This window comes from Bombina bombina, chromosome 1, assembly GCF_027579735.1.
Source record: "Bombina bombina isolate aBomBom1 chromosome 1, aBomBom1.pri, whole genome shotgun sequence".
NCBI lineage: Eukaryota > Metazoa > Chordata > Amphibia > Anura > Bombinatoridae > Bombina > Bombina bombina.
Window position 1 is genome coordinate 55469175 of NC_069499.1, and position 14088 is coordinate 55483262.

Consider the following 14088-nt stretch of genomic DNA (forward strand, 5'->3'; position numbering starts at 1 on the left):
AAAACAAATCGTCTATAGTCCCCAGTATCAGCCAATTTACCTCAGTTGTTAGATTCAGTTGGAGATCTGCGTGAACGGCTGTCCCGGACATCCTCACAGTACAGTCCTCTTCATGTCTTGTTGCCCCTGTTATTGCCTCTGGGTTTTCACGCTCCAAGCATGATCCGTTTCTTATTAGCAAAATGGGATCACTTTCTGGGCTATTAAGTACATCTCCCTGTATGTTCGATTCACTGGTTTCTGCCCATGCCGCTAACACACTCTCCTCAAGACGTAGAAAACGATCACACTCAGTAGGGAATCCAGTGCCTGCAGTAGAGTCGGTCTCAAAATCTCCATCATATGCAGCGTCAAAGATGAATTGTTGAATCATTCATAAATATATGAAAATATGTACGCTTTATTTGACTGTTTAGTAACCCGGGTTATCCGGGAGGGTTATTTGGAAAATTTTGTATCTGCGTACTCTTTAACCCAGGAGTCTGGGGGTGGGGGGGAGGGGTGTGCGGCAGCCTCAGCCGCACATCTCTCTATTCATTAGACGTTAAAGGCCTAGTTCACCAAGGTTATGCGTGGCTTGCTTGGAGAACATAGGTCAGGCCTGTCGTTTTATCCGCTCCTTATCTCCAGCACTGTAGATAGAATATTTCTATTCCCAGAAATAAAGGTTATATTAGATTAAAGCCTAATTTAGTAAATTGTAAGCAGGAGCTTCATCCAGACACGTCCTGCCGCTCCAAGCGTAGGCTCCGCCCTCCGCATGTGTGAGAGTTTTATTGAATACCTGCCAACTTGGAAAAGAAATGGCATGCAGAAAACTAACAACAAACCAGTCAATCATGGCAAGTTGTTCTGCGAGATTGACAATCTGGTGGTGTCCAATGGGTTAACCATACACTGGAAAAAGACCAGGGGTCATTCCAGGGTTCTAGGTCCTGATAAGGAAGGCAATAATCTTGCGGATTCATTAGCCAAACAAGGAGCCATAACAGGAGAACTCCTTAATATCGACCGCCTAATGGGTGCAATTCATGTAGAAGCCATTACCAGAACCCAGGCTAAACAACAGAGTGAGCCTAACCTGGTACAATGGAGTCAGGATTATCCTAGTGAGAACCTGATCACTAGTCAAAAAGAAGACCCCATTATAGGCATCTTCTATAAACACATAGAAGATCCTGAAAGCAACCCCATCTCAAAAGAGGACGGTATTGGCAAGGAAGATCTTAGAATCTTAATGAAATCTAAATCACAATTCAAGTTACAGGATGGTTTATTAATTAGAACCTCCAAAACTGGCATCCAGCAATGTGTGGTACCTACAAAGTTCAGAGGTCTCATGCTTCAACATGCCCATGATGCTCCCACATCTGGTCATCGTGGCGCCAAATTAACCTATGAAATATTGTGTGATTACGCCTTTTGGCCGCACATGTTGAAAGATGTTCAAACCTACTGTCAAGGTTGTTTAATCTGTCCACAATTCCAACCCACTGCGCCAACGCATAGAGCGCCATTGCAGAAAAGGGAGATGGTAATGCCATGGTCAAATATACAAATTGATTTTATTGGTCCAGTAACTAGGTCATCAAGAGGTAACAAATAAATGTTGACAGTAACATGCCTATTCACTAAATGGGTAGAGTGCATCAGTGCACCTAACAATAGTGCTGAAACATGCGCAGCATTGCTCATCAACCACGTGTTTTCCAGATTTGGTTTACCCCAACGAATCAAATCCGATTGGGGGACCCACTTCACTAGCGAAGTGATGACCAAGATGTGGAAAATACTAGGGGCCTCTAGTGGTGGTGTAGAGCGTTACAACCAGTCCATTGTGAAAATCCTCAAAAAGTTTGTGAGTGAAACTGGTAAAGACTGGGATGTAAAATTACCTCTAGTTCTAATGGCATTAAAAGCAACTGCAAATAGTGCTACTAAGATGTCACCTTTTGGTTCTACCTCAACATCTACTGTACCGTACATCAGACCAGAACTTGATAAATGCTGCCAATACGCATCAAAATGTGGAGAACTTAAGGAAGCACCTGCAATATGCCTTTGCATTTGCTCAAAGGAACATAGAAAAGGCTGCAACTGCCACTAAAACCTATTATGATCTCAAAACATCCAAAAAGGAATATGAAATAAATGATAAAGTTTATATTTATAATTTTGGAAGAGATCAGGTTAAGGAGAAGAAATTTCTTCCATCATGGAAGGGTCCTTTTGTCATTACTGACAAAATTTCTCCAGTTGCCTATAAAATTAGGATACCTAAAATGAAAATTTTATGGATAAATGGGTCCATATTAATCAGTTGTGAGCGTGCCATCTTAGATCCCAACTACAAGTCATAGAGGGAGAATGAAGTATCATATCCCCAAATGCACTAAATAAATACTGTAGTTTAAAGATGCCTAGCTAGCGAGCATGAGGGCTCAAAAATAATGGACTCTCTTCATAGAAGACTGTCTATGATGCATACTGTCAATACACTCACCAAGTACCACTGACTTTAAGCCAATTCAAATACATTTGTCCTACATATATTTGAATTGGAAGGGGAATTATGTCACGGTATCTGTGAATGTCTGTAGACAATACATATATATATATATATATATATATATATATATAATATAAGATAAAATAAGTATGCAACCTATCAAATAATAAATTTGAGCATGCTCATCTTATCGCTGAATACATTCTGTGTATTGCAATTCTGCAGTCAGACATGAGATACCTTGCTGACTACACATCAAAATTAAATCCTCCCCACTCAACATGCAAAATTACACAGGAGAGAACAAAGGATTTAGACCTTTGTATAGATAAGACCAATGGGCCACTTCAAAGTAAATGTTAATATATGGAGTCCTCAGGTTTATGTGCCCATATATGGGTTTCCTGCCCAACATGGATAATAGATTTACAGACCCCCTCACTGCTCAATACATCTAAGAGAGAGAAAAAAGAAAACATTTGTTTCAATTAGTAAAAGCAGATTTCTTCAAAGCAAGCCTTTATAAGGAGGAGTTTTCCTATCTGTAGGCAACGGTCGCTAGGTCTTGGACTGATCTTTTGAAGCTTGAGCATATGCAGAGAAAAACCAGCCTTACAGGGGAAATGACCATTCACACTTCGATACAAATTTGTCATGATTTTCCACTGTTAGCCATGTTGCACATACTTGACTATCTTACGCTGTCCCTTTAAATATTCAACTCACCTGAACCAAGTCTATATAACCTGGACATGCCCCTTTCCACATTACTTTAGTATTGTTGAACTAGGACGTATCCTGCTCGCACCTAGCCGTTTCTGATACAAGCCAACTTAACCTAAACTCTCCAGGAGGAGATTAACTACAGATCTCGCCCAAATTCCGTCTCACAATACAGACAACTGCAGCCGCCATCTCACATCGAGACGCTGAACCCTCAGCACAAACAGCTGATCGTTACGGAGTAAATTTCCAGCCAAGGTTTCCTAAACTCGTCTAACTCCTCTTCCTCGCAAATCAGCTAACATTGTGTGCTCACAGAAGACCCCAGTGAAGGAAATACCTTTCAAAGTACAGAGGCCAGTTCGGTTTGCCTCTCTCCGCTTACAGCTACAAGAGTTCCGCTGTCAGATCCTTCCTTTTTCCTCTGCTCACTGCCCCTTTAATTAAATTACCTGCCTATTTAAGGCACACCTTTGCCTCTCTTCGTTGCTGGATTATCTGCTATTCTCACCCTAGCCTGTGTGAAGCTGAGCCAATCCGGCTCCTCCTATTTTCCCCAGCATCTCTGAGCGGCACTCTCGCTCTAACTCCTGACCGCAGCTTCTACTCTCAGCTTGTCCCAGACGAGCATCGGCTGTGTACCTCTGACGTCATCAGCTACCGCCTGGTAGCATTCTCACACAGCTCCACGCTGCAAGCCGCAACCTTCCGCTGCTCCACATTTACTCTGCAGACCTTTGTTTACAGGACTGTCTTACAGGTCGTATATTTACCAATACTTCTGCATGATTACCTAATACTACGTTGTCTACATTATCTACCTAGAATTATATCTCACTGAATGTCAGGACTGTATTGTTCCGTGAACCTGATCTTTTGACCTGCCTTATTAGTTCCCTGCAGACTACAGTGTCTGTAGTTCAAACTAACTATCTGGCAAATATTAATTACAGATAGGTTAACATAGCAAAAGTCTTATTTTGTTAACCAATCCTGTTACACATCACATACCTTATTGTGATATTCCATATTGATTGCTATAAGAAACCTTGTATGTTTCACTTAGTATAGTGAACACTCAAACAAGAAATAAAGTTATAACAGTATAATCCAGCCTCTAAATACAGGTATAGCACTATGGATATGACAGAGATTGCAAACCAAATTGCCACTTTAACTCAACGTATGGATTCTGTAAATTTAACACTCAGGGAAGTACAAACTGAAAACCAGGTTCTCAAGGATTGCCTTAGAGATTTGTATACTGCTAAAACTGCACATTCAGATGTACTTCCAGAACCACAGGTGTCTTTTCCTGACAAGTTCAGTGGTAATAGGGCTATGTTTAAGGAATTTAGAAATGCTTGTCTTTTGATGTTTGAACTGAAACCCAGAACTTATAGCACTGATAGAATTAAAGTGTTGACGACTATCTCTTATTTAAGGGGTGAACCCCGTGTATGGGCGGATAGTTTGTTCGAAAACCAGAATCCCATTCTAAACTCTATACAGGATTTTCTAAAGGCTTTATCCTCACTATACGAAGATCCTTTTAAACAGGAATCAGCCGAAACCTCTCTCAGGGCTTTGAGACAGGGCAGGCAACCTGTGGAAAATTATATATCACAATTTAAAATCTATGCAATCGAATCAAAGTGGAATGAGCCCTCGCTTAGACACCAGTTCAGGATCGGGCTCTCCGAAGACATCAAAGATGAGCTCTCCCGTACTGGCGTACCAGAGCATTTGGAGGATCTCTTCACTCATTGCACTACAATTGATAGGCGTATACGGGAACGTAAACAAGAAAGGGCTAACACTCCAACTCCATACAAACGACAGAGTACTCCACCAGTACCCTTTAGGGAAACTGAGACTCCAATGGATATTGGATTCATCAGAGGTCCTCTATCCCCTGAGGAGAAAGGCAGAAGACGCACTCATCGTTTGTGTATGTACTGCGCTGCCCCTGAGCATGATGTGACAGCATGTCCTCTCTTAAAAAAGACAAAAAACGGTAAGACTTCTTCAACATTTCTTAGCTTATCATTAAACAGACCAAAACAACCACATATTTCTATGTCCTTTACTTTACAGTGGGATCTGCACTGCTTAAAGATTGATGCGATCATTGATACAGGCGCTTCAGGAAATTACATTGATTGTGATTTTGTAAATAGTAATAAAATACCCTCACAAGCAAAAATGTCTCCTGTTTTTATAAATTTGGTTGATGGCTCTTCCTTATCCATTGGTCCTGTAACTCTTGAAACCACTCCCTTACTTATGTGCACTTCTTCAGGACATAGAGAATCTATCAGCTTTGACATTATACCTAGTCCTCTCTATCCTGTTATATTAGGTCTTACATGGTTACAAATCCATAAACCTGTCTTTGACTGGAACAAATTGACTATAGACCTAACTTCACCTTACTGCTCTCAGACTTGTTTCCCTCTCAATAACATTCTTCTCTCATCCACTTCTCAGTTACCATCCGAATACATTGATTTTCAGGACGTTTTTAACAAGACTGATGCACAGACACTTCCACCACACAGGACCTATGACTGTCCTATCGACCTCTTACCCGGCTCCACAATACCAGTGGGACACATATACCCCCTATCTAAACCCGAACTAGATCACCTAAAATTATATTTACAGGAAAATCTAGCAAAGGGCTTTATTAGACCATCCACCTCCCCTGCTGGTGCAGGTATATTTTTTGTTAAAAACAAAGATCTGTCACTCAGACCAATTATTGACTACAGGGAGTTAAACAAACGTACTAAGAAAAATCGCTACCCATTACCCCTCATCCCTGAGTTGATAGAACGATTGCGCACTGCCAAAGTCTTCACAAAATTGGACCTCAGGGGTGCTTACAATCTTATAAGAATGAGAGCTGGAGATGAATGGTTAACAGCTTTCAGAACTCGTTATGGCCTTTATGAGTATACTGTTATGCCTTTCGGGTTATGTAACGCTCCAGCTACATTCCAATGTTTCATAAATGACATTTTTAAAGACATCTTGGACACCTTCATAGTAGTTTATCTTGACGACATCTTAATCTATTCTGATACACAACAACAACATGTGACCCACGTAAGAACAGTATTAGCAAGACTTCGTCAACATAAGTTATACGCAAAGTTAGAAAAGTGTGAATTTCATTGTAGTCAAGTCACATTCTTGGAACACTGGAATTAAGATGGATGACTCTAAGATCCATGCTATCACTCAGTGGCCTACCCCAAAAAATCGCAAACAAGTACAAAGATTCCTTGGTTTTGCGAATTTCTATCGAAAGTTCATTCGTAATTTCGCCCAGACTGCTAAACCCCTTACTGATTTAACTAAACACACAAACACTTTTAACTGGACAACTGACTGTCAGAGGGTTTTCCAACAGTTAAAGAATGACTTCACCACAGCACCTATACTTAACTTCCCTGACCCAGATTTACAGTTTATTGTAGAGGTTGATGCGTCGGATTATGCTCTGGGCGCAGTGTTGTCACAGAAACAATCCCTTACTGATGTGATGCGTCCTGTCGCCTACCTTTCCAGGCTCATGCTACCAGCCGAACGAAATTACCCCATAGGGGAAAAGGAATTGCTGGCTATCAAAACTGCATTCGAGCAATAGTGACATCTCTTAGAGGGAGCTTTACACCCCATTATCGTTATTACAGATCACAAAAATCTACAATATTTACAGCAAAGTAGGACTCTCTCCTCCAGACAACTTCGCTGGAACCTCTATTTCTCACGTTTCAATTATCTCATCACCTACAGACCTGGAAGCCGAAACGGCAAAGCAGACGCTCTCTCCCGCAGAGATACTAGACCTCTTAACTTGGATACCCCATCTACAGTTATACCCTCTTCAAAGTTTGTAGGGCTACTCGTCCATAACGACCCTCAGTTTCAGAGAGATTAAATTCAGGATTCCACAAAACCAACTCATCTTCTGCAAACAAATCCAGACGGTTTATATTTCCATGGTAAACATTTATACATACCACCTATGTATAGAATTTCTCTTCTACGAACACATCATGATTCCCCACTCACCGGACATTTAGGCATACAAAAAACTCTAGAGTTACTTAAACGTAATTACTGGTGGCCATCTATGCTCTCTTCCGTAGAAGACTATATTTCCAAATGTGGCATTTGTGCCACCTGTAAAGCAACGCATCAATCTCCGATGGGACTTCTACAACCATATCCAGTTCCAGATACCCCATGGACTCATCTCGCAATGGATTTTATTGTCGATCTACCAAGATCTTCATCCTACACCTCCATTTTTGTAGTAGTTGATTTGCTAACAAAAATGGCACATTTCATACCAGCTATAGGGAGTACCCACTGCCCAACAAACTTGCGACATGTTTATCAGGAACGTGGTTAGGTTACACGGGTTACCTATGGTACTCCTTTCGGACAGAGGATCGCAATTCACCTCTCGTTTTTGGAGACATCTATGTCACTCTTTGCATGTTACTCAAAAGCTCACAACTTCATATCATCCACAAACGAATGGACAGGCAGAGCGCACCAATCAATGGTTGGAGCAGTACCTCCGCTGTTTTTGCTCTAACCAACAGGATCAATGGGCTGACCATCTCGCTCTGGCAGAATTCGCCTACAATAACGCCAAGAATTCCTCAACTGGGTTTAGCCCTTTCTATCTCAACCATGGACTCCATCCTAGAATCAGCTACCTTCCTTATTCTCCATCTCCATGTCCTAAAGTCAACGACACTGTGAATGACATCTCCCAGACCTTGTCTGTTGCTCAGGACAACATTAAACATGCACAAGCCTCCCATAAACGTTATTATGACTTACGGCATAAGCCCCAACCTGTCTACCAGGTTGGACAACTGGTCTGGTTGTCAACCAAGAACTTGCGCTTACATACACCCTCCAAGAAAATGAGTAGGCTATTTATAGGACCTTTTCCTATTATTGCCGTTAGGAATCCGGCCACTGTCACTCTACAACTACCTGACTCATATAGGATACACCCGACTTTCCACGTCTCCTTGGTTAAACCCTGTCTCTCCAACAGATTTGCCGTGGATTCTGTTACCCATGATCTTTCCCAGGATTCAGAATACGAGGTGGAAGCTATTCTTGACTCCAGGCGACGTAGGGGTGTTCTGGAATATCTAGTACAATGGAAAGGGTATGATCATTCAGAGGATTCCTGGGAACCTGCTACTTCAGTTTCGGCCCCCAGGTGTGTTTCACTTTTCCACCGCCGTAATCCAGAAAGACCCTGTCCTTAGGACCCTCGCTGTGGGTGTTCTTGGGGGGGGATATGTCAGATCCTTCCTTTTTCCTCTGCTCACTGCCCCTTTAATTAAATTACCTGCCTATTTAAGGCACACCTTTGCCTCTCTTCGTTGCTGGATTATCTGCTATTCTCACCCTAGCCTGTGTGAAGCTGAGCCAATCCGGCTCCTCCTATTTTCCCCAGCATCTCTGAGCGGCACTCTCGCTCTAACTCCTGACCGCAGCTTCTATTCTCAGCTTGTCCCAGACGAGCATCGGCTGTGTACCTCTGACGTCATCAGCTACCGCCTGGTAGCATTCTCACACAGCTCCACGCTGCAAGCCGCAACCTTCCGCTGCTCCACATTTACTCTGCAGACCTTTGTTTACAGGACTGTCTTACAGGTCGTATATTTACCAATACTTCTGCATGATTACCTAATACTACGTTGTCTACATTATCTACCTAGAATTATATGTCACTGAATGTCAGGACTGTATTGTTCCGTGAACCTGATCTTTTGACCTGCCTTATTAGTTCCCTGCAGACTACAGTGTCTGTAGTTCAAACTAACTATCTGGCAAATATTAATTACAGATAGGTTAACATAGCAAAAGTCTTATTTTGTTAACCAATCCTGTTACACATCACATACCTTATTGTGATATTCCATATTGATTGCTATAAGAAACCCTGTATGTTTCACTTAGTATAGTGAACACTCAAACAAGAAATAAAGTTATAACATCCGCTCAGTTCTGCCCCTGTTCAGCGCCTCTCACACAGAGCAGCCTCACCGAAAGTCTAACAGAGACATCCTGACAGCCTGTTACACAGATCAGCTGTTGCTCCGATTCACACCACGTAGCGCTCCTGTGTTCTCCCTAGACTGGGAGATAGCTGAACATAATAGTGGACTCCTAGCCTCACCGCAAGTCTAACAGAGACTTCCTGACAGCCCGTTACACAGATCAGCTGTTGCTCCGATTCACACCACTTAACGCTCCTGTGTTCTCCCTAGGCTGGGAGATAGCTGAACATGATAGCGGACTCCTGCATATAGATTCCACTCTTACTCCAGTCTGCCTACGCCTAGTAGGAATTGCTGGGAATACCTCAATACATATTGACTATTGCCAAAAGTTCAGGTTGTTCTGACAAATATTCTGACGACCTCATTCAGTCTGGCAAACATTTACATATATTTTAATAATGCCACAGTTGTGATCCACATATCCTGTATACAGTACGCAAATCGTGGCAGAACCTTGACAAAATTGGTACATGCTGAGTTTTCAATGAAAATCCTCCACAGACAAAAGGAAATTTAGATCTTAATAGTAGAGACATATTTAAACCTATGTATTTTTGAAAGCATAGATGTCTTAAGGATTTGAAGTTGGGACAAATTATCTATATAGTTTTCAAATATTTAATACATGCCTCAGACTATCAAATAGGTACAAATAAATGGATATGAGATTGTCTGTTTGTATAATATTAAATGTGAATGACTGCTAAATGAAAAATATAAATATCATATGGTTTTTATACACTCAGCAAGAGATATACAGATATGCAATATTTATATTGATATGGGATAGTAGTCCAATATAAATACAATTATGTAAAATTACATCTGATTGCTGATCTCAAGGTATGTATGTGATATTAAGATGATAACTGAGATATCAATTAGATCCATGCTAAAAGTATTAAAATCCTTTAAATATCCATATATTTAAATGTATAAGAATTACTTTCAAATGTGGTACTAGAGATATACTCATATTTAATATGAAAATACTAAAGGAAAGAGGACTTTGCTGCTGAATTTTGACTGACAAACTATTGCCTTGGAATTCAGTCTCTATAAATCAATTCTGGGCCTAACTTCCTTATTCATATTGCAATACCTTTTTTCATATGAGGTGAACTGGACTTATCTGAAAAAAAAATGTGAACATTCAATTTGGTGTATCTGGTAATGTATAAAAGGTTGTTTCATACTTTTATATTTAAATCAAAGGCATCTTGTTGCCACAGTTAAATTGCAGCTAATAATTTAAAGAACATATTTGGTGTTTTAAGTTATATCCATAGTCCTGTGTAGTTTTAACTAGTCACAAATGCTAAATAATCTTACTTCCTAGGTAAAGGTCTTTTGTATTTTATATCTTTAAGTCAGGCTTATTATTGCTATATATATATATATATATATATATATATATATATATATATATATATATATATATATATATATATATATATATATATATATATATATATGTGTATATATATATATATACTAGAATTTGCCTTATTGTAGCTAAATAAGAGATTATTTCAGCTCAGATAAATTGGCATATCGATTGGATGTTAAAATATCTTGGTATATTGTTTATCTAAACACTGTGAAGTTAGCGGTCTATTTTGGTATTTTATTGTGGTATTTTAATACGATTGATTGTGAGTAAGGTTAATTTTAAAGGTATATTTTTTTTATGACCTGTGATATAGAATATTATAACAGGATACATGTGTATAATTGATTCAAAGCTAGTCTCTACTTAAAGTGAAGGTAAACTTTGGTGAATGAAAGCCGTTTTTTAAAAATACTATTAAAAACAGGGGCACTTTCATTCATCAAAGTTTAAAAAGCAGCCGTTTTGGTAAAAAAATTACCTTTTTTTTTTCTTTTCACTGCTACAGCAGCTTCCCTCACCTACAGATCCTCTATTCACACGTCAGCAATGACTAATCCTGCTTCCTCCAATCACAGCTTTCCCCCCAGGGTAGTCATTGCCTGAGGCCATGCTGTGATTGGAGGAAGCAGGATTAGTCATTGCTGACGTGTGAATAGAGGATCTCTTTGTGGGGGAAGCTGCTGTAGCAGTGAAAAGAAAAAAAAGGTAATTTTTTTACCAAAACGGCTGCTTTGTAAACTTTGATGAATGAAAGTGCCCCTGTTTTTAATCGTATTTTTAAAAAACGGCTTTCATTCACCAAAGTTTACCTTCACTTTAATATATTTCAATGTGTTTATAAATTTAACTAATCTCAATAATTTAGGAATAAATATTAATCTTAATTGTTCCGTATATACATTTTAATTGTAGGTTATTTGGTTATTTTAAAGAATAATATAAATAAATTATATTTATAACCCTGTTATACTGTATACTGACAGTAGTAAGAGGGAAGTGACACACAGGGACATATGAATAAGGGAAAATGATACACAGGGGCAGATTGCAGAAGGAGAAGGTTAATAGAAAGTGATGCACAGGGACAGATTATTTAGAAGTAAGTGATGCCCAGGTGAAGAGGGCTAAAAGAAAGTGATTCACAGCAGCTGAGGTTTATGTGAAACAAAAAAAAAATCAATGAGAAAAGAGTACGATGCAAATAATAGGAGCAGAACTGGACTTAATAACATAGGACTGAGACGTGAAGCTAGGAGGAGAAACTAGGGAAAGTGATTCTAGGACAGAAAAATAAATGAAAGGGAAAAAAGGCACAGTAACAAAGCGGTAACATGAATGAGAAATAATTTAACGAAGAAAATAAATCACAGTGCCGAGACCTAATGACAGACACAAAAGCACTAGGGCATAGAAAATAATTTATTTCTGTATGTCAATTAATACCCTTCATTCCCTACTGAAAGCCTAAAACGGCAGAGGCTGTTGGGAAATGTAGTTTCCCTATAGTCCCTTTACTGTCAGGTTCAGGAAGTAATTTTACATCGAGCATGCTGGGAATTGTAGTGAAAACAGTTACAGCAGACCGAGGAAGAAGAAGACACGTAAACTACATGTCCCATCGAACAACGGAACACAGCCTGGCATACCCTGCTCTGAGATTGTAGGAAATGTAAGAATGCAGAGATGATGTTACAAACGGCGTTGTAAGGATTTCTGAGCCAGGTTACAGAACCTAAGGAACCGTGGGACGTATTATAGAGGCAAGTAGATGCAGGGATTACAGCTGGTGTAATTGAGAGAAGGGTGACAAGACCTAGATAACGCTAGTATTGTCTTTAAAGCCCAGAGAACTGTAATATGGGGTGCCGAACCCAGGAAATAATTGCACAGGGAACCATAGGGAGTTTGATACAGCCCTGACAATTGAAGGGAGTTGGGTATAGCCTAGCCCCAGAGAATTTAAGTTGAGCGATCTAGCCCAGGAAACTGAGGGATAGATGACAAATCACAGGGCACAATACCTGGTCACCAGAGCCCAGTAATCTGAGAGGTAGGTGATAGAGCTCAAGAAACTGAAGAGTGGGTCACCCGTTTTAGGGAACTGAGGGTTGGGCTATATTATAGCCTAGGAAACTGAGGTATGGATGACAATTTAGGGTTATAGAGGCTCAGGATATGAAAGAGACCTGTTGTGGAGGGCATCTTACCCCAGGGAACTGGTGGGAGGGCGTCAGACCCCAGGGAACTGGTGGTTAAGGAGGCGTCAGACCCCAGGGAACTGGTGGTTAAGGAGGCGGCAGACCCCAGGGAACTGGGGGTTAAGGAGGCGGCAGACCCCAGGGAACTGGGGGATAAGGAGGCGGCAGACCCCAGGGAACTGGGGGTTAAAGAGGTGGCAGACCCCAGGGAACTGGGGGTTAAGGAGGCGGCAGACCCCAGGGAACTGGTGGTTAAGGAGGCGGCAGACCCCAGGGAACGGCGCTAGACCCCAGGGACCTGGTAAGAAGGGTGGCTGATCCCAGGGAACTGATGTGGAGGGCAGCAAACCCAAGAGACCTGTTGGGGACAATTTAAAGGAGCTGAAAGGTGAGTTATAGAGCCAATGAAATGGAGTATACCTGTCAGCCCCTAAGAAGTTATTGGGGAAGGCGTCGGATCCTAGGGACCTTTTGGGAAGGGCATCAGACTTTAGCGACCTGGTGAAGTGGGCATCAGACCTCAAAGAATTGGCAGCATGGGTCAGCAGAGCTCAGGGAATCGTTGATGTGGGCCCGCAGAGCCCAAGCAGCTTAAATTTATTTGTACATACTATTCTCTCGATAAACTTCGCTTCGAATACATCATTACACTCAGCATTTATTTAATGTCCCTTTAATAATATCTCTTTGTGTAATATATTCATTATTAACTATATGTTTTCTGTACATTTTCTATAGGTTTCCTGGTTCCTCATTTATTCTTACTGTTTGGAGGAAACACAAAACAGTTCTAAAGGTACAGTCCTCCTATGTTGGCCCTTCAGTGACTTTCTCGTTTACTTTCACTTGAATGCTGATATACGGATGAGCCCTTATCTTATGTCAGTGTGACATTATGTCTTTGTATTATAGTCCTGTCTGTCAGGCCTAGAGATGACATCTGTTGTAGATCTTTACACTGCACCATCTCTATCCCTCCCTATTCGGAAAGATTTAACTATAAGATAACACTCTTCACTGTCTTCACTACTTTTTTTGTCTCGTTACCCTCTTTGCTCTTTTCTTTTTCCCTCCGTTTCTTTTCTTAACTTCTCTTATCTTCTCTTATCTTTTCTTTTGACCCTCTTCTCTTGCCTCTTTTTCCCTCTCTTATTT

At 40.6% G+C, this 14088-nt stretch overlaps 1 protein-coding gene across 1 annotated transcript in view; it reads left to right on the top strand.

The window, feature by feature from the left end:
- The first annotated feature begins 12318 nt into the window (after positions 1 to 12318).
- VIPAS39 (VPS33B interacting protein, apical-basolateral polarity regulator, spe-39 homolog) overlaps positions 12319 to 14088 on the top strand; it is an 85069-nt gene continuing 83299 nt past the window's right edge. The window contains exons 1-2 of the mRNA XM_053697366.1: positions 12319 to 12495; positions 13672 to 13729. The gene's annotated coding sequence lies outside the window, so the exon portion shown is untranslated. The remainder of the gene's footprint in view (positions 12496 to 13671; positions 13730 to 14088) is intronic.